Below are 21,548 nucleotides of genomic sequence, written 5' to 3'. Positions count from 1 at the left end.
GGTCTTATTAGCACCTGCACTGCCGCCTTAGCAAGCTGGCTTACACTGGATGGACGTACTAGAGGCTACAAATGCTTTTTTTTAAAGTTAACTATTAATTGATACTGAAAGCTTAAAGAAAACTGTTGCCTGTTAAACATAACTCCCTGATGCATTGGCAGTAAGGGGGCAGGGGAGGGAAAACAACCTTGTGATAACTTTAAGGATGAAGCACGCAAGCTAGGAAATTTGGGGGTAATTTTACTTGTTTGAGTTATTATTTATTTATATGCCACTTCATGCCAAAGGTTGAGGATGGTATGTCATACTTAACAACAGTGACTCTGAAAATATGGCAGAGGCAGACAGCAAAGGATTTGTCTCAAAAATCACTTAGTGGGAATTATTTAACTCTCTGCCACCTTTTGTTCACAAACTGAGATAGTGTAAAGGGTGTATGTAAAAGGATGGATGGTTCTACTCTTCCAAATTTCTGAGGTTTGTGTGAGAAGGTAACCTGATAAGAATTTTCTGTAAATTAGTAGTTTTTCTTAGAAATTGCCTTGTATGCCTTGTGGCAAAAAGGTAAATATTATTTATTTCTAAAACTTATTAATATGCAATTTATTTACCATTTTTAATCTGAAAATCTGACAACAATACAACAAGGAGCAAAAGCTCTGCAAGTAAGAATCCAAGTCTTATTTTGTCCATTCGGATTCATAAGTTCACTCCCATCTCCATGGTTCAGCATCCTCTGGAAGTGGAGCAATGGCCGTAACTACATGAGTTGAAACATGACACCAAATCATACTTAGCACAGATAGGGATGGTGGAGAATTTTGCAATAATTATTCATAAATGTGAGCTCTGCAGCTGTTCTCTTGTTCACTAACACAGTGAGCTGGTTGCTTTTAATGCAAGTGCTGGCAATCTTTAATTAGACTGATTTTTAAAAAAAATTACAGTGGACTGTTTCGAACCCAGCACATATTTAACGATAATTTTTTATGCTAACATTACTCTGTTGTCATTGTTTTGGAGTTACCCTGCTGATTGAGGTGATGAAGGTAGCCATTAACATTCATTGTTCTGTTTCTTATCTTGTCTCCTTACCTATATAGCTCTCCATTACATGACTGGGGGGGGGGGTTAAGATAGTACTATTTAATGGTTCTAGTAGCTTTATAAAATACACAAACAAATACATTTTACAAGAAAGAATGATTCTCTGAGCTTCTCTGAGTCAGTCTCATACAATGTTGTACAAAACTGAGGTCATTCTAAAGTATACAAGTTTTCTTTAGTTGCATCTCTCATCATCAATTTATTATCTATTCATATCATGTTTTTGTTCATTTATTTTAATGTTGCTTATTTATATTAATAAATAAGTTTAAGCTGAAAACATTTAAAAAGAAAAAAGAAAAGGATTTCCTTTTTAAAGAAGTTTTATTTGTATTATACAGCCACGAGAGTGGCTGTATACTATAGTCAGCGGGGACTTTTCACATTCCACAATGTTAAATTGAAAATACCCCCGCATGCCATTCTGATGCTTTCCATAAGCTCATATCAAAACAAAAACTTGCATAACTTATAGTACTGAACTCAGAAATGCTTGCTTAACAACCCTGTCAATTTTCATGGTGGTACACAAAACAGTCAGAGAGAATAGACAGTTCAAAGTGCAAAAAGAGAGAGAAAAACTCAGAGCCCTTTTGGACTTTTTTCTGCGAGTTCTCATAATCTGTTGAAATTCATTAAAAATCAGCCATGTTCACAGAGTACCTGTAATCCTAATACTGACCTTGCCCCATACTCTGACCTTCATCTACTGCAGTTTAAAAGTTAAAAAAATGTCTGGCTGATTTTTAATTAATTTAAGAAATTTTGGCTGGGACCCAATGATAGCGCGGAGCATGCTCAGTAAGAACCAACTATCAGAGTTCTAAAAGCCTCACAGCTGCTGGGCTTGGCTAATCAGGGGGCCACACCTACACCAGACTTTGATTTCATGTGAGACAGTCATGGCTTCCCTCAGAGAATCCTGGGAAGTGTAGTTTGAGAAGGGTGCTAAGAGACTCCTATTCCCCTGAGAGAATGGTTTAACAGTCAGCCACTCTGCTTGAAGGTCTGTGAGGGGAACAGGGTGTCTCCTAGCAACTCTCAGCACCCTTCACTAACTACACTTCCCAGGATTCTTTGAGAGACGCCATGACTGTCCAAAGTGAAATAAAGGCCTGGTGTGGATGTGGCCAGGGACAGCTTTGGTTTAAATTTGGGTGGGAGGCTATGTGTGTCTGCTGTAGAATAAAAAGGTGGGGGAAAGGCTGAAAAAGAATGATTCTGTTTATTTATTTATTTTATTTTTATTTTATTAAATTTATATACCGCCCCATAGCCGAAGCTCTCTGGGCGGTTCACAACAGTCATACATCAAATACAAATAAACCACATATCTAGACAATTTAAAAACAACTTTAAAATTTTTAAATTCTTAGAAAAGTTAAAAAAAACAATTTTTAACACGTACTAAAATGCCTGGGAGAAGAGGAGAGTTTTGACCTGGCGCCGAAAAGATAATAATGTTGGTGCCAGGCGTACCTCATCAGGAAGATTGTTCCATAATTCGGGGGCCACCACTGAAAAGGCCCTTTTTCTTGTTGATACCCTCCGAGCTTCCCTATGAGTAGGCACCCGAAGGAGGGTCTTCGATGTTGAGCGTAGTGTACGGGTAGGTTCATATCGGGTGAGGCGTTCCATCAGGTATTGTGGTCCCGAACCGTATAAGGCTTTATAGGTTAAAACCAGCACTTTGAACCGGGCCCGGAAACATATAGGCAGCCAATGCAAGCGGGCCAGAATCGGTGTTATATGTTCGGACCGCCTGGTCCCTGTTATCAATCTGGCCGCTGCATTTTGTACGAGCTGCAGTTTCCAAACCATCTTCAAAGGCAGCCCCACATAGAGCACATTGCAGTAATCTAATTTAGAGGTTACCAGAGCATGAACAACTGAAGCGAGGTTCTCTCTGTCCAGATAGGGACGTAGCTGGGCCACCATCCGAAGTTGGTAAAAAGCACTCCGTGCCACTGTGTCAGGCCCAGGATGGGACTCAGGAACCAGGCTTGTGGTTGAAAGCAATTCAGTTTTTATTAAGGTAACATCCAGATAAAGACTGCGCCTTCTCATGAAGCAACACAGAGTTACAGATCCTGCGACGTGGAAGAAAGTTGACAGAGCAAGGGGCTGCTTTCCCGCCTGTCTCTTAAGAAGGGGGCAAACGGGCGCGCAGCCTTTCACTCCTCCTTAACGGACCCTCAGTCACCGCCCTCCTTCCTTCCCTCCTCTCTTGTCTTTTCAAATGTCTTCGAGTACGCGGCGAGGGGGGAAGCACGGGCCCCTCCTCCTCTGAAGTCTCCGACTCCGGTATGGGGGAGGGGGGGAGCAGAGGAGGCGTGGGAACTTCCCGAGAAGCCTCTGAATCTACCAAGCCTTCAAGGTTCTCGTTGCTAGGCAACTCTATCTCTGGAATTTCCACTGCTTCTTCTTCACTCCATTGTGGTGAAGTTATCCCCCCCCTTCTCTCTAGTTCTTTTGAATCCCATTCCTCTAAATCCCCGGGACTCCAACCCTGCACCTCGACACACTGAGGCTACTTGTGTTTACAATGTTTTCCTTTTGGAAAGGAAAGGGGCTTCCCCTCTGCCCAGTGCCCACCCACCCAATCTCCTCCCCTCCCACTCCCTGCCCCTTCCCTGAGTCAGTGTTGGACTACGACCTGGAAGACCAGGGTTCGAATCCCCACACAGCCATGAAGCTGACTGGGTGACCTTGGGCCAGTCACTGCCTCTTAGCCTCAGAGGAAGGCAATGGTGAAATCACCTCTGAATACCGTTTACCATGAAAACCCTATTCAAAGGGTCGCAATAGGTGGGGATTGACTTGAAGGCAGTCCATTTTCATTTTCAAACATGATTGCATAGAAATAAATCCCACTGAACTCAAAAAATATGCAAATGATGAAACCCACCCTCACTTTTCCTTCCTTCACATTATTTATTTATTTATTTTATTTATTTTATTTTATTTATAGACCGCCCATAGCGAATAGCTCTCTGGGCGGTGAACAGCAGAGTTAAAATACAAAGTTACAATAAAACATACAAGGTCACAACAAGGTAGAGTAAAAAACACTGAATATAAAACATGAACGTTAAAATGCCTGGCAGTATAACCAGGTCTTAACCTGGCGCCTAAAAGAAAGTACCGTAGGCGCCAGGCGTATCTCCTCAGGTAAGCTGTTCCATAGTTCGGGGGCCACCACAGAAAAGGCCCTGGATCTAATAACAATCCTCCGGGCATCCTGATGCGTTGGTACCCGGAGGAGGGCCTTAGATACTGAACAAAGTGAACGGGTAGGTTCATAGCAGGAGAGGCGTTCCATCAGATATTGCGGTCCCACACCGTGTAAGGCTTTATAGGTCAAAACCAGCACCTTGAATCTGGCTCGGAAACAAATAGGTAGCCAGTGCAAGCGGGCCAGGACAGGTGTTATATGCGCGGACCAATGGGTCCCCGTCAACAACCTGGCTGCCGCGTTTTGCACTAGCTGAAGTTTGCGAACGGTCTTCAAGGGCAGCCCTACGTAGAGCGCATTACAGTAGTCCAATCTAGAAGTTACCAGAGCGTGAACAACAGAGGCGAGATCGTCACTGTCCAGATAGGGGAGTAGTTGGGCTACTAAGCATTCCGTGCCACCGAGGCCACTTGAGCCTCAAGCGACAAGGAAGGGTCAAAAAGGACCCCCAAACTACGAATCTGTTCCTTCAAGGGGAGTGTAACCCCATCTAGAACAGGATGAACATCCACCATCTGGGCAGGTAAAGAGCTCACCAACAGTGTCTCAGTCTTGTCTGGATTGAGTTTCAGTTTATTAGCTCTCATCCAGTCCATTATTGCGGTCAGGCAACGGTTCAGCACATCAACAGACTCACCTGAAGAAGGTGAAAAGGAGAAGTACAGTTGCGTGTCATCAGTGTACTGATGGCAACGCACTCCAAAACTCCTGATGACCGCACCCAGAGGCTGAATGTAGATGTTAAAAAGCATGGGGGACAAGACCGACCCCTGAGGGACTCCACAATGGAGAGTCCAGGGTGTCGAGCAATGTTCCCCAAGCACTACCTTCTGGCGACGATCCGCTAAGTAGGAGTGGAGCCACTGCCAAGCAGTACCCCCAACTCCCAACTCCGCGAGCCTCCCCAGAAGGATACCATGGTCGATGGTATCAAACGCCGCTGAGAGATCAAGGAGAATCAACAGAGTCACACTCCCCCTGTCCCTCTCCCGACAAAGGTCATCATACAGGGCGACCAAGGCTGTTTCGGTGCCAAAACCGGGCCTAAAACCGGATTGAAACGGATCCAGATAATCGGTTTCATCCAAAAGCGCCTGGACCTGGCCGGCGACCACCCGTTCCAAGACCTTGCCCAAAAAAGGGACATTTGCACATTAGGTTCAAACCTCTCCCTTCCTCCTCCCCTGCCCACTCCAGCCCTCCCTCACTCCCACCTCCGGTCAGTTAGGTCAGTTTTACCTATCCTAAGCATGATTGCACGGGAGTAAATCACACTGCATTTAATAAACATGAAAATGATCAAACCTGTCCTTCTCCTCCCCTCCCCATCCTGCCTGCTCCCCTCCCAGTCCTCCCCTCTGCATTTCCTCCCCTCCCTCCTCCTCCTCCTCCCTTCCCCATCCTCTGTGGTCAGTTTCACCTATCCTAAGCATGATTGCAGGGGACTAAATCCCATTGAACTCAATAAGCATGCAAATGATCCATCCATTCTCAGCAAACTTGCACAGGATCCCATTTCTTACCTCCCGGATTAAAAAGCAAGGAAATTCACTAATAGGCAAAAAACCTTGCGGTTTAAGAACATACCTATAGCCCACAGCTATTCTATCAAACTTTAAAAAGCAAGGAAATTGGGCAGCTATAGTGAATGCACCAGGGGAGCAGGAGACCTGAACTCCTCTCTGAGATATTGAACTGCCCTACAAAGTTGTCAAAATGCAACACAATTTGGGTTGGTCTTTCACAGTCCAATCCACTTCCTGTGTAGCTTGGAAGAATTTGATAAAATGTGCCTCTGAGCATATGGTGAGTTGTGGCAACACCTGCAATCAGCCCAAATAATAGAAAGAAGACATGTGCTGTGCTGATCTTGTTTCAGCAGGGAGGAAGCAACATTATTAAGACAGTTGATATAGTTCCGATGGTCACTTTGAATATGTCTGATTTCCTTTGCAATTTTAGTGACGTTTCCTATAGGAAATCATTTTCTTTTGTTTCTATTTCTGTGAATATGTGAAGTACAGCAACTCTTTGCAAAATTTATACTAAAAAAACTCCAAACATAATTGTGGAATAATGGCACTGACTTCTCCAGAATAGTCTCCAGTCGACCTCAGGAGTGTCTCAATTTGCACAAGATAAAACAGTGGGAGGTGAAATATATTCTAGCAAAATGCTAGGTGTGCTCTATGCTTTTAATTGACTGTGCCCACCTTGCCTTAAATGAAGTGGTTTAAACATAGCAGGCTGAAAATATGCATCGTCTTTTTTCCAACAGCTAGAGTCATTGCTGAAGTAGCAACATATTGGAATCAGTCTGATTTTTCATCAAACTGATTTTTCATTCAAATTCAACAGTTAATGCACCCAAAATAGAAATAGAACATAACCTCCAATTTGAAACACAAAAGGCTGTCTTCACCATCATATGACACTGACCAATAAAAAGGTTTTAAAATTAATAAAAAATAAATTTGACACAGATTTCTGGGATGAATAATGAGGGAAATAAAATTTTCTAGTGTAGATTCTCTGTAGAAACATTAATAACAGAGGAAAGAAGCAAAGTAAGAAGAACACCAGCAAACATACAAAAATATAATTCTCTATCTTTGGAGATGGCAGGTGTTGCCACCACTCACCATATGCTCAGAGGCACATGTTACCAAATTCTTCCAAGCTACACAGCAAGTGGATTGGACTGTGAAAGACCAACCCAAATGGTGTTTGCATTTTGACCAATTTGTAGGGCAGTCCAATATCTCAGAGAGAAGTTCAGGCCTCCTGCTCCCCGGGTGCATTCCCTATAGCTGCCCAATTTCCCTGCTTTTTAAAGTTTGATAGAATAGCTGTGGGCTATAGGTATGTTCTTAAACCGCAAGGTTTTTTGCCTATTAGTGAATTTGAAATATGTATTGTTATAAAATGCTTAGTTTAAATAAACAATGTATTGATTTCATTTCCCTTTCTATGTGCTTTCAATAATCTTTCTGTTGGCTTTTACTATACTATTAATCAATGCAGTAATAATAATAATAATAATAATAATAATAATAATAATAATAATAATAAATTTAATTTATGTGTTGCCTATCTGGCCAATGGCCACTCTAGGCGACGTACAAGTAGGCAATTAAAACACAATGCAAAAAATACAATAATACAATATAAACAATGCAGCAGCGAGAACAATACTAGTACAGGGTTAGAGGCATTCCAATCATAGTAATTAACCCTCCCCGGAAATCCCGAAGGCCTGTTGAAAGAGCCGCGTCTTTAAGGCTTTACGGAATAGATTTAGGGAAGAGGCGTGCCGTAGATCTTGTGGGAGGGAGTTCCAAAAGGTGGGGGCCGCCACTGAGAATGCCCTCTCTCTAGTTCCCGCCAATCTAGCTGTTTTTGTCAGCGGGATTGAGAGAAGGCCCTGTGTGGCTGATCGTGTCGAGCGGCATAATTGGTGGCGTTGAAGGTGCTCCTTTAGATAAACTGGACCGAAACCGTATAGGGATTTAAAGGTTAATACCAACACCTTGAATTGGGCCCAGAAAACAACTGGAAGCCAGTGTAGATCGAACAACACAGGTGTGATGTGATCCCGGTGGCAGCTATTCGTAAGTAATCGAGCCGCCGCATTTTGAGTAAGTTGTAATTTCCGGACCGTTTTCAAGGGTAACCCCACGTAGAGCACATTACAGTAATCCAATCAAGAGGTGACCAGGGCATGTATTACCAGTGGGAGCTGATGAGCAGGAAGGTAGGGTTGCAGCCTTCGTATGAGGTGTAGTTGATACCAGGCTGCCCGGCTCACTGCCGAAATCTGAGCCTCCATGGACAGCCTGGAATCAAGTACAACCCCAAGGCTGCGGACCTGGTCCTTCAGGGGTAAACTCACCCCATTGAACTTCAGGTCAACATCTCCCAACCTTCTCTTGTCCCCCACAAGTAGTACCTCGGACTTGTCGGGGTTCAACTTCAGCTTGTTCCTTCCCATCCATCCACTCACGGATTCCAGGCACTTGGACAAGGTCTCCACAGCCAACTCTGGTGAAGATTTAAACGAGAGATAGAGCTGAGTGTCATCCGCATATTGGTGACACTGCAACCCAAATCTCCTAATGATTGTCCCCAGCGGCTTCATGTAAATGTTAAATAGCATGGGAGAGAGGATAGAGCCCTGTCGCACACCACAATTGAGAGGCCAAGGGTCTGAAACCTCCTCCCCCAATGCTACCTGTTGGTACCTATCGGAGAGAAAGGAACGGAACCACTGCAATACAGTACCTCCAATTCCCAATCCCTCCAGGCGATGTAGAAGGATACTGTAGTCGACAGTATCAAAAGCCGCTGAGAGATCGAGGAGGACAAGAAAGGTGAATTCTCCCCTATCTAATGCCCTCCTCATATCATCTACCAGAGCGACCAAGGCTGTTTCCGTTCCGTGACCAGTCCTGAAACCCGACTGGTATGGATCCAAGTAATGGCCAAAGTGATGTTTTCCCCAAGGAAAAGTGAATAAAGCAAGCTCTACAAACCCCTTCAGCAATTTTCTCCCCACAGAAGATGTGTTGCTGATAATTATCTATGTCATTCACGCACAAACAGTGGTTCTAAATCTTTTGTTTTGATTTGTGCCCCCTGAGAGCAGATGATGGGCAATCAATTAACAGTAGCAGTACTTTAAATAGTGAAAAAGGTAAGAATAAAATGATATCCATTATGTAAGAGCTGATCATGCTGCTTTCAGGAGAACTGAAAACATTAACGTTATTTTTGCAAATTGCCATACTGGGCTGAGATCATACAAATTTAATGAAATGTGAACCACTATAGACTGAGCTTAAGTAACGATAATGGAATCAAAAGATGAACAAGTACAGAGCAGCGAACCCCATCCCTAAGCACAAGTCATGGTTTGCAGACCCATTTCAAAAGCATGGCTTTCAATTCTAGTTTGAAATGGTATAGTCAAGAGATACACACCTGACATCGCAGTAAGAACTAGCTCTAAGAGCAAGTTCAATGCATTAAAAACAGCCAGGCAACTCAGTACTAAATATAAACACTGGCAGAATAAAACTGTCCTTCACAGCTTCTTAAAAGTCAGCTAGAATGAATGATGTGGGTAGGATATTGTCCCGCTCCAGGAACCCTGCTCCTATCCAGGGGCCATCTCTAGACTCTGGAGGATCAGAGACAAGCATTCTCTGACAAATGCAGGTTCTAGGGCTAGACTATGATGAGTCAAAATTCATCAAAAGCAGTATCCTGTTTTGGTATCTAGTGCATGTGAGCTAAAACAGTTTAAAATGCTTTTGCATTCCTTTAACTGATCCATCCCGATCAGGCCACAAGACTACTAGAACAGCTGAATATTCAAGTTCAGTTCAAAGGTATTTGTGGATTAGTGGTGGAAATCAGCTTTCAGAAGACATTTAGGGTTGCAAGAACAGAGAATCAACTTGATCCATAATGTAAAATGGTATCACTGCAGAGCTACTAACATATTTCCCCCTCAAATTATAGCTTAAGAAAACAAGTTTTAAGTGAACATATGTGCTATGTATGTATTAATATAAGACTACATATTGTGGCGTAAACCCATATTTTGTAGTAAATCTGTACATGGAGCCAGGATTAAAGTAATGCCTGAATAACAAAACTGAAGCCTTTCCACACAGAAGACCAAACCATTGAAAGGGTTATTTTAAAATTTGTAAGCTAAATAGTTTCTTCAATTTCATAATGTAACAGTTGCAGGCATAGTTCAATTAACTATTCTGTTGCTCTTCACTGCTATTCTATTGTATGCATACCTACAATAAGGCAGCAGGGAAAATGTGATCTCTAGGAACATGACGACAGCCAGTCTGAGATTCTTCTACAGAGTTGATGACTGGCCTTTGTTAAGTGTGTCTCCTACCAACTATGGGCTCATCCAGACGACTGCAAAATGTGTGACACGCCGGCTATGTGTGTTCATTATTTTTTGGTCGTCCAAATGACGTCTCGCGCTGTTACGCATTTTCGTGGGTTAAATCCGCTCCTTGCAATACCGGCAAAAATGCGATTTGCTGTTTAAAATCGGGAATCATCTGCTGTGCCTTCAGGAGTTAGGATGCAATACTGTGGACTTTACAGCTGATGGGCGGTTCTTGGGCGTTTCCCCTTGCCCCTTCTCCTCATTCCAGCCAATCACGTATCTGCACTTTTGCGCATGTGCGAGAATAAGCCTGGGAAAATTGAACCAATCATCACAATGGTGGGGTGTTGGGGGGGGCTGCAACTACTGCGCAGATGCATTTTATTTTTTGCCAGCCTGCAAACTGGGCGGCCGCTCTGGGTGAGATCTGCAATGCACAGCAAGCGAGAAAGGGGGGATGGTCGGTTTCAGCCTGCCTCCCTTTGTCAATTTCATTCTACCTGCTGGGGTTTTTGCTTCAAATCAGAAAAGCATACATTCATTTAAGTGTAATATTGCAAATGCAAACAAGAAAAGGGCTTCTGGTCGGTTTCAAGCCTGCTCCAGAAAGCTTTGTCAATTTCATTCTCTGTGGGAAGGAAAGGGAGAAGGAGGGGTGTGTGACACGTTTCTTGCTTTTCTGGAGAAATAAGTGCATTGCCAGCGTGTGTATCTCCTTAAATATCAATAAAGGCAGAAAAGCATACATTCGTTTAATATCGCAAATGCAAATAAGAAAAGGGCTTCTGGTCCTTTCAAGCCTGCTCTGGAAAGATTTGTCAATTTCATTCTCCGTGGGAAGGAAAGGGAGAAGGAGGGGTGTGTGACACGTTTCTTGCTTTTTTGGAGAAATAAGTGCATTGCCAGCGTGTGTATCTCCTTAAATATCAATAAAGGCAGAAAAGCATACATTCGTTTAATATCGCAAATGCAAATAAGAAAAGGGCTTCTGGTCCTTTCAAGCCTGCTCTGGAAAGATTTGTCAATTTCATTCTCTGTGGGAAGGCAGGCATGAAACCAACCAGCAGCCTTTCCTTCCCAGGCGAGAACTCCTTTACAGCCATATTGTGCTTCGTTGCAAAGGGGGAGAGGAGCACACGTAATTTTTTGGCTGACCAATTGGTTGATAGGGGGAGGTTTTAGAGGCGGAGCTTGGAAAAAGCGAAAAGAATGTAGGGGTCTTACCGCTGTGTGTGCGGGTGCAAAAAAGCATTTTTTTTAATTGGGAAAGAGCGAACTAAAAGGCAAAGTGAGGACTATCAGATGACAAACCGAATATGGAAACCGTGGATTATCCTGCTCCGTTTGGATAAGCCCTATGACTCATGTCCTGAATGAAAGAGAAGAAAGTCTGGACTCCCACACTCACCTCCTGCATTATTCCTAGCCTGGCATTGCTATAAGAACACAAGCAGCTGACTGCTTTCATCATAAACCTTTGTGTGACAATCAATTCATCATCCTATTATATATGTGGAATGGTAATTTAATATTTCAGTCATTTAATATTTCAGTTAAACAGTGCTATATTACCCATCTTTGAAGGAAGTTTAAAATGTAAATGTCAGATCAAGTAACCTAGTCTGAAAGAGACAAAAGAAAAAAGCTATTTAATTACATGGGTAAAGTTGTCCTGAGGGACTTCAACAGGCCTAACAGTACAAGGATAATAAACACAACACATAAACTGCAGCAATGTGTGTAATGCACAGGAATGATCACACATATCATTTTAGTTATTTTAATGTATTACTTTTATGGGCTTGGATGTAAATTGTATAGCCATCTTAAACTCTGGATGAAATGGCAGGTTTTTTTAAATGTTAGTTGAGAGTGTTAGTAGTTCCAAAGTCGAAACAGAACTTCAAAGCACTAAGCAAGTTATAACCAACTTGGAAAAATGTGTTGATGTGTTATTCTCAATTCCAGGAAAGCCCAAAAGTTGCATGTTCATCCAGGATACTAAATGATTGCCCCAACCGTTTTTGAACATAATATTGTTAATGTATGCATAAGCCAGACTTCCTTCAGGAAGCAGAACACAGCAAGACATAAACATCTAAAACAGCTAACAGCCTACAAAGCTGATGTCTAGAGATGCACCTTTAATTATTATTCCAGCACTACTATGAACTAAATCCTGTTCACTGGCAATTGGTGCATGCTCTTAATGGGTTACAAATGTGCAGCTTATGGAAGTCCAGTTTGGCAATAACAAAAGCATATGCAGTACAAAAAAATATGTAATCTAATGGGAAGTGAGTTTGCAAGCCAGTGGGACACTGTGCTGGTGATAAAAAAAAAACCCAGATCTGGCCATTTCACATATACAAAATAAAAAAAAACCCCAGATCTGGCCATTGCACATATACAAAATGCCACCATATCTCAATGACCATGTCGCCATTTTTCATTCTTAGGAGTTGGTTTTAAAATGTGAATTGCTCTCCTATCTTGAAGGAAAAGAATGCTGATTGAATAAATTATACTGTTTTGTCATTTAACACAAGAGCTCTGCAAAGAATCCAGAGGGGGGAAAATACATTTTCCCCACTCATCCCAAACTCCTTTAATATTTTGGAACATAAACCACAATGGGTTTGCATGTACATGTGTGTTTCTTTGCATGTAATTACTTTCCTTCAAGATTCTAGAAAGACTGTGCTAATGGCATATCTACACTACATTCAAGCATCCTGATTTGCAACAGAACAAACAAAACATGCTTGCCATAGTCCAATTCTGGTTGTGCATAGGAGTGCATGACTAGGTGCACCGGATGTACAAGCATTTGAAAGCGATGCAGTGCAGACGGAAGACATTCACATATGCATCTTATGTATTCCTGTGGTTCTCAATCCAGAGGTGGAAATTCCGGATCTGAACTATGAATAAGTATGGGCGCAGGAGGGGTAGCACTTGAACAGAAGAATTAGCAAGTTGTTTTTTTTAAAAAAAATTGTGTGTATAATAGTTTTATTGTTTTTCACCTGGCAGAATTTATGTTTTTGGTTTCTCTTTTAAAAACAAAAGCTAGCAAATACTCTTCTATTTGGCCAGCTACAGCCAATGTATCAAAATGTTACAATATCAAAGAGACAACATTTTTGTCAAAAAGCAAGCATTATGTTTCTTTAATATCAAATCCTGATGCATTTGGGGGCACGATGTTCTTGGTTCAGGAATACGAAAAACAGTGGAAGGATTTCTCCTTGACTTACAGGCTTCTATGAAAGTTGCCTGATTAGGTATAACTAATTGAGTTTCAATTGAAATAATTTGATAACAATTCTCAAACAGTAGACAAGCCTACTCAGTAGTAAGCCCAATTGACTTCAATAGGATAAGTGGGTATCGGATTGCAGACTAAGAGAGGTGGTGTTTTTTTTAAAGAAATGTTCGGCTTCTTAATGGTAGCTAACCAAGATTAAGAGTTTGATTTTGTTTGTAGAGTTTGATTTCTTAAAAACAGATTTAATAAAGCCTTCCAGTTCAAAAACAAAAGTGAGCTTTCTTACTGTTGACACTCTGGTAGGGTTGCTATATTGCCCAGTTAGCTGGGTTTTACCCGAATTCTATCCATGCCACCCTGTGCCTGCTTTGCCCATTAGATGGCCCGGGTCCTCCACTTTCATTAAAAAGAAAAAGCTAGTCTCTAACCCTTGTGAATCCAGAGGTAGAAGGCAAAATGTGGAGTCAGTTTTCTGCCCATTTTGTGAGAAATCAGCCTATTCCCACCTTCCATAGTTCTTAGCCAATGAGGGGCACCACAGCTGTCGTGGAAAAATCCAGAATCTTAGTCTGCTGCATATGCAGAATCTAGCTGTTTAGAAAACTGCACATGCTCATTTCATCAACACATGCAGCTCCACCCCTTATCCATAGACTTTCTGGTTCAGTCAGCAAGGACAAGCAGCTTTCATCTCAGTTGCCTGTTTCTCAGGATATGTGTCTTAAGTGGTGAATGCAATGGGAGGGTCTGCCTGTCATCATGAAGGATGGGATAAAGGGGTTTGATTCCACCAAATACTCCCTCCCCTGAACAGATACAAGATATAAAAGCAAACCTCTCTGTAGAAAAGGCAGTGATACTAGCATTTGGATTTTTCAGCCCTGCGCCCACCTTGTTAAATGGTGCTTACTCCTAAGTAAAGTTGCATTGGAATGCAGCCTCACTCACCCTGTTGCGTGACAGAGCCTCTGTTCAGCCATTCAGAAAAGGCTAAAAAGCATATTTGATACATACCTTTCTTCAAAATGACTGGCAGGCATCTCCCCACTAAAGACCACCCTACTTCATTCTCCCCAGGGATATGTGTGTGTGTGCACATATACATACACACATGTACATATATACATACACACAGAGGCTCTCTCTCTGTCCCTCTCCCTCTCTCTCTGTATATATTCAATGTTGTGGGGGGGTTAACTTCCCCCCCTTACGACTAATAGCAATGGAACAGCTGCCCTGTCTAATGCTACCACAGCTTGCCAGGTCTCTCAAATTCCCTGCATTTTTATTTTATTTTTTTAAAAAGAGGTGCCAGCACCCAAGTCTCCTTCATGTTCCAGCCTTTATCATAGAAGGCTGCATTTCTTCTCTCCCTGATCGGATATGTGAGAATCAGTGTACTAAAGATACTTCTTACATGCTCAGATGCTACTCCCTCTAGATAAGATGATTGACAGAATTGATAATATTGAAATCTTGATTTCTATCTGCTGCATTGACTTGTTTTATGTTTGTTTCTATTTTCTTGTTTTTTATGTTTTTATATTGATTGTGTATTTTTATTGTTTTTATTATGTTTGTAAGCTGCCCCCAGCCCTGTTTTTAACAGTGGAAGGACAGGATATAAATGTTCTTAATAAATAAATGTTCCATAGTATTGGAAACTAAAGTCTAGGCATTTAAGGCTGAAAATGTAAGTTTTAAAAAAAAGATTCCTCACATTCTCCCCCAGTTTCTGGTGGTAATTACTAAGCACAAAAACAAAACAACTGGAAAATGCAACTATTAATATATTTAATTTACATAATTGCATAATATGAAAATTAGCCTGACCAGATTTGTGGAACTGGAATATGGCAACCTTACACTTTAGAGTGTTTGCTTCTTAAGTACCATTAGCTTGAATCCATCTGTCTTGCATTATTTTAGGATTTGTACTGCAGGGCAACTGCATGATCCCCTGGGATGCACTTGTAGTTTCATCTCCCACATCCTTGAGCCTCAGGTTTCCTCTTTTTGGGGTGGGTGGAGATGGGGCATAATCTACCATATGATTTGTGTAAATACATTGCAATTTGTTTATTTATTTATTTATTTCATTAAACTTATAGACCGCGCCATAGCCAAAGCTCTCTGGGCGGTTCACAAGAACAAGAAAACATCAAAAATATAATAAACATGTAACAATATAAAACACATTAAAAATTTAAAATGTTAAAAAGATTAAAACAATGTCAGCGCATACTAAACGTATTAAAATGCCTGGGCAAAGAGGAAAGTTTTAACCTGGCACCGAAAAGATAGTAACGTTGGCCCCAGGCGTATCTCCTCTGGGAGGTTGTTCCACAGTTCGGGGGCCACCACAGAAAAAGCCTTTTTCCGCATTGCCACCCTCCGAGCTTCCCTATACGTAGGAACTCGGAGGAGGGTCTTTGATGATGAGCGTAGTGTACGGGCAGGTTCATATCGGGGAAGGCGTTCCAACAGGTATTGTGGTCCTGTGCCATGTAGGGCTTTGTAGGTTAAAACCAGCACTTTGAACCGGGCCCGGAAACAAATAGGCAGCCAGTGCAGGTGGGCCAGAATCGGTGTTATATGGTCGGACCGTCTGGTCCCCGTTAATAGTCTGGCCGCTGCATTCTGCACAAGCTGCAGTTTCCGGACCGTCTTCAGAGGCAGCCCCACGTAGAGTGCATTGCAGTAATCTAATTTCGAGGTTACCAGCGCATGAACTACTGAAGCGAGGTTCTCTCTGTCCAGATAGGGGCGTAGCTGGGCCACCAGCCAAAGTTGGTAAAAAGCACCCCGAGCCACCGAGGCTATCTGAGCCTCAAGTGACAGGGATGGGTCTAAAAGGACTCCCAAGCTACGAACCTGTTCATTCAGGAGTGTAACCCCATCCAGAACAGGTCGAACATCCACCACCCGGTCAGGAGAACCACCCACCAGCAGCATCTCAGTCTTGTCTGGATTAAGCCTCAGTTTGTTAGCTCTCATCCAGTCCATTGTCACAGCTAGACATCGGTTCAGCACGTCGACAGACTCACCTGAAAAAGATGAAAAGGAGAAGTAGAGCTGCGTGTCATCAGCGTACTGATGGCAACGCACTCCAAAACTCCTGATGACCGCACCCAGCGGCTTCATATAGATATTAAAAAGCATGGGAGACAGAACTGACCCCTGTGGGACTCCATACTGGAGGTCCCAGGGTGTCGAGCAGTGCTCCCCAAGTACTACCCTCCGGAGACGACCCACCAAGTAGGAGCGGAACCACTGCCACACAGTACCGCCCACTCCCAGATCAGAGAGTCGTCCCAGAAGGATACCATGGTCGATGGTATCAAAAGCCGCTGAGAGATCAAGGAGAATCAGCAGGGCCACACTCCCCCTGTCTGTCTCCCGACAAAGGTCATCATACAGGGCGACCAAGGCTGTCTCCGTGCCAAAACTGGGTCTAAAACCTGACTGAAATGGATCCAGATAATCGGTTTCATCCAAAAGTGTCTGGAGCTGGTCAGCAACCACTCATTCCAGGACCTTGCCCAGGAATGGGACATTAGCTACCGGCATATAGTTGTTCAAATTTTCCGGATCCAGGGACGGTTTCTTCAGAAGTGGTCTTACTGCCGCCTCTTTCAGGTGGCCAAGGACCACTCCCTCTCGCAGTGAGGCATTAATCACTTCCCTGGCCCAGCCAGCTGTTCCGGTCCTGCTAGCTTTTATTAGCCAAGAAGGGCAAGGATCCAACTTAGAAGTGGTCGCACGCATCAGTCCAAGCACCTTGTCAACGTCCTCAAGCTGCACCAACTGAAACTCATCCAAAAAATTAGGACAAGACTGTGTGCTGGACACCTCATTCGATTCACCTGCTATAACACTGGAGTCGAAGTCCTGGCGGATGCAAGAGATTTTATCCTGGAAGTGCCTAGCAAATTCATTACAGCGCGCCTCAGATGACTCCACCGTGTCCGTAGGGCCAGAATGCAGTAGTCCTCGGACAATTTTTAAAAGCTCCGCTGGGCGGCAGATAGATGATTTAATGGTGGCAGCAAAATGTTGCTTTTTTGCTGCCTTCACTGCAACAATGCTGTCCCCAAACCTGACACAGAAAGATGCTTTTAAGGCAAAAGTTTCTATGATCTCTAGTTTGTGGGTCAAATCCCCATTTTTTGGTTTGTTTGCTTTTGTGGTATCTAACTTTCTGTCTCATTACTTTAAGGCTCCTGCTCCATAATCCTCCCTGCATTCTTGTCTATCTATTTGTGTAATTTTCATTATCGGTGCCAAGCAGCACCTATTATTTTGAGGTTCCATGTGCCTGACTTAAAGAATAACATGTGAACTGTGCATGAAAAGATGACCCAAGCCCAGGGACAGAATACATGCTTGGCATAAAAAAACAACAACTTCCAATTGAAAGAAACTCGGAGGACAGGGCTGGGGAAATTCCTCTGCCTAAGAGTTTGGGAGCCACTGCCAGAGAGAGTGATTAATTCTGGGATAGACAGACCAATGTTCTAACTTGAAAAAAAAAAAGGCAGCTTCATGTCCATATTAGAATCACACAGAATATTGGACAGGGCTCCTATAAGTCAAGATGAGTATATAGGCACATGCCTTATCATCTGTTCCCCAGTAGGTCCTTGTGAAGGTCTACCCAGTAAAAACAAAGGAGAGCCCTTCTTCAGTGCATAAGCTCTAGAAGGAGGAAGAGAACAACATGAGATTGTCCACTTGGGGAATAATGTAATTTCTCCCCCCCTCCAAACCGTGACAGCAGAATAACTTAGCACAATGGTTTCCAAACTTTTGTTTTGCAACAGAGCACTTTAAAATTGTTGAAGGTCTTGGCAGATCACTGAATAATTTTTCTGCCAGTGTGGCATAGTGGTTAGAGTGTTGGACTACGACCTGGGAGACCAGGGTTCGAATCCCCACACAGCCATGAAGCTCACTGACCTTGGGCCAGTCACTGCCTCTCAGCCTCAGAGGAAGGCAATGGTAAACCCCCTCTGAATTACCGCTTACCATGAAAACCCTATTCACAGGGTCGCCATAAGTCGGGATCGACTGGAAGGCAGTCCATCAAGCAAGTAGCAATTATAATGCGCTGTAGTAGATGCTGTATGATTTTAATTGCATTTTATTGCTTCTCTTATATATTGTATTTTATTGCATCACAAATTGAATTTCATAGAATTGCCTACATTTATAATCTTTCTTTTACAATAACGAGTTATAATACCACCTCATGAACAATAAATAGATGCAGTGGAGCCTGGTCCATTAGGGCACACCAGGCACTGCCCTACCAACAGGAACTGCAAGAAAAGTAAACGTTTTCCCCAAATTCACAAAAATCTAAAAGCCACAATTTCTCCCGCATCCTCATCATCCTTCCATTTCAATTTAGACTTTTCTATCAATCTGCCATTATCTGGCCAATCACCAGTCTGCACTGCTTAGCCAATCCCAATCCAAAACTATTGCTATGGCCAGGAAGTCCCTCCCGTCCATCTCCAGGCATAAGAACCAAATGAAACATTAGTATTTTACTAGTGTTAGCCCTAGCTCTTTCACGGTTCCCTCTCCTGTTGTCATGAGGACAATGCAGCAAATCAGGATACATGAATTAGCATACAGCCATAGCAGAGATGATGACAGGAGAGGGGGGAAATCATTGAAATTGCTAGGGCCATTGTTTTTTTAGTAAAAAAAAAGAAGTGGTGCTGATACTCGTATCTTGATAAAATTATCATGGGTGCCACAAAATGGCTGCTATGAGCAGCAAAAATAGAGGTGCCAGAACAGCCCTGGCAAGGGCTAACCCTTATTTTTTATTTGGTTCTTCTGCCTGGAGATGGACTGTAGTATCCCATGGAGTTTGGGAAGGGTACTATTCGATGAAAGATTGCAGCAGGTCTGCCCTAATGCCGTGAAGTAACAGAAGTCAGGAAAACTTTGATAGTAGTATTTATTTGTGAACAAAGGACCAACAACTCAGCATAACGGGTAGGACTTGCTACACAGGTAAGACTAAGGTTCCAACTAGTTGATCCTGAATTATGGAGGGACTCAAACCCAGGGAGGTGAGAGGACTTTCTGTTGCAGACCTAGCATGTCTCTTAAAGAGACTTCCTGGCCACAACAATAGTTTTAGATTGGCGGAATAGTGCAGAGAGCTGATTGCCCAGAGAACAGGACATTGTCTAAATTCAGCTGAAAGGATGAGTGTATGGGAGACTGGAAAGATTGTGGCTTTGAGATTTTTGTGAATTTGGGAAAATTATAATTTTTTTGCTTGCAGCTCCCCCTGGTAGAACAATGCTCTAGTTTGCCCTAATGGACCAATCTCCACTGTATACAGCCACAGCATACATATACAGCCACAGTACATTAGTAGATCTGCCTCAGGTTAGACCTATCTGAATCATAGATATGTGTTCTGAACAGGTTCAAAGCAGTTTCCTTGAAGGCCATGCCTTTTCACAGCTCTTAGCATGTTCTGGTAACCAGAGAAGCAGCAGAGTGTTTCCTAGTTTGAGAAGTGTTTTTGTTTTGTGACCTTGCTAGACAGCAAGGAAGAACACAGTGTGAGTCTCTTTCTATAATAAATATTTATCTATTTTTTACTATCATTCTGCATTTATTTTTGTGAATGGGGGACGAGTGGGAGAAAAAATGGTGGATGGCTTGCCTTGTGTATGTGTTGCAATGAACCATGTATCAAAATTTTCCCTGCATTCACTCATTAAAGCCTGCAGCAGTTGCTGGGTGGGGCAGGGCAAGTTGATCTGAGACATGTGCAATTCCAGGGTATTTTTCAGAATATTTCCAAAAAGGTGTGTGAGAGTGCACATATTTATCTATCTATCTATCTATCTATCTGTCTGTCGGCTTCTAACAAGCCTGTCCTAGCTGACAAAGGATGACAAAATGGTTAAAAACAGCAGATCTGCCAAAGGGGAAACAACAACGCCACAAAACAAAGGTTCAAGGTTTGTGCCTTTCACTGGACTATGCTATTTAAAGGAGTCAATGTCTTGGGAAGGGATTCTTTACAGGGAGTTGGGTAAGCTGAGGGAGTATCTGTAGAATTTTAGAATAATGTAAGCAGTGTGAGGTTGGGGATGGGACTATTCAATCATTTTGTGGGACAATTCAATTACTTTTGTTCCTGATTATGGCTTGGTAACTTGTTTTTTTATTGCCTTGCTTTTTTGTGAGTTTGTCAGTGAATTTCTAAAATGAAAAGTTTTGGATTTTAGCCTGTATGGATATCACACTAACAGACTCCACATCCTTCCTCAAACCCAGAAGGTATTCGCCCTAATCTCAGACGTAACAGAAGGCGATTATATTACTCACAGGTGTGATGTACTCTGCACATGAGCAGACATTATGACTTCACATTTTCACAACCAAGCCACTCATTGAAAATATGTTCTACTATGCTCTGATATGCCCAAGCTCAAATGAAGCAATATTTTTTTGTTCATTGGTTGGGATACTTTGTTCTTTCTATTTAGAGAAAAAAATGTTTTGGAACATGAAAAGGTAAAAATCAAATGATTTTTTGGGGGGTAGGACAACTGCATGCAATTAAAGGCAAGTTTTTCTCACATTTTAAAAGTTTCTGTGTCTTTGTTCAGTGTTTTATTATTTATTTATTTATTATTTTATTTATATCCTGCCCTCCCTCTCAGCAGGAGCCCAGGGCGGCAATTGTTTTAGCAATTGTTGTGTAGCTGTAAACAATGCATGAATTCAAAAACTTATGTCATGTGGTATGGCTTAATTTCTAAATAAAGAGGTATGGAATCAATCCTTTCTGAAAATAATACTTGGGACTCTCTTACGTGGAAGCTCTTTCCCTATCCAAAGATGTGCAGAAAATAATTGATTTTTTTCAGGAAGGAAATAATGCCACTATGTCCTAAATAAGAGACATACAAGTCATACAAGTCCTATTGTGATGAAAATAGCAAGGTGAAAACTTGCACCCTTACCAATTC

General features: G+C 42.4%; 1 protein-coding gene across 9 annotated transcripts in view; it reads right to left on the bottom strand.

Moving 5' to 3' along the window:
• ENOX1 (ecto-NOX disulfide-thiol exchanger 1) overlaps positions 1–21,548 on the bottom strand; it is a 611,398-nt gene that overhangs the window by 256,547 nt on the left and 333,303 nt on the right. The gene's annotated exons all lie outside the window — the stretch shown is intronic.

The sequence above is a fragment of the Rhineura floridana genome, chromosome 5 (genome assembly GCF_030035675.1).
Source record: "Rhineura floridana isolate rRhiFlo1 chromosome 5, rRhiFlo1.hap2, whole genome shotgun sequence".
Classification (NCBI taxonomy): Eukaryota; Metazoa; Chordata; class Lepidosauria; order Squamata; family Rhineuridae; genus Rhineura; species Rhineura floridana.
Note: the sequence above shows the minus strand (reverse complement) of the source record. Positions and strands in the feature narration are given on the sequence as shown.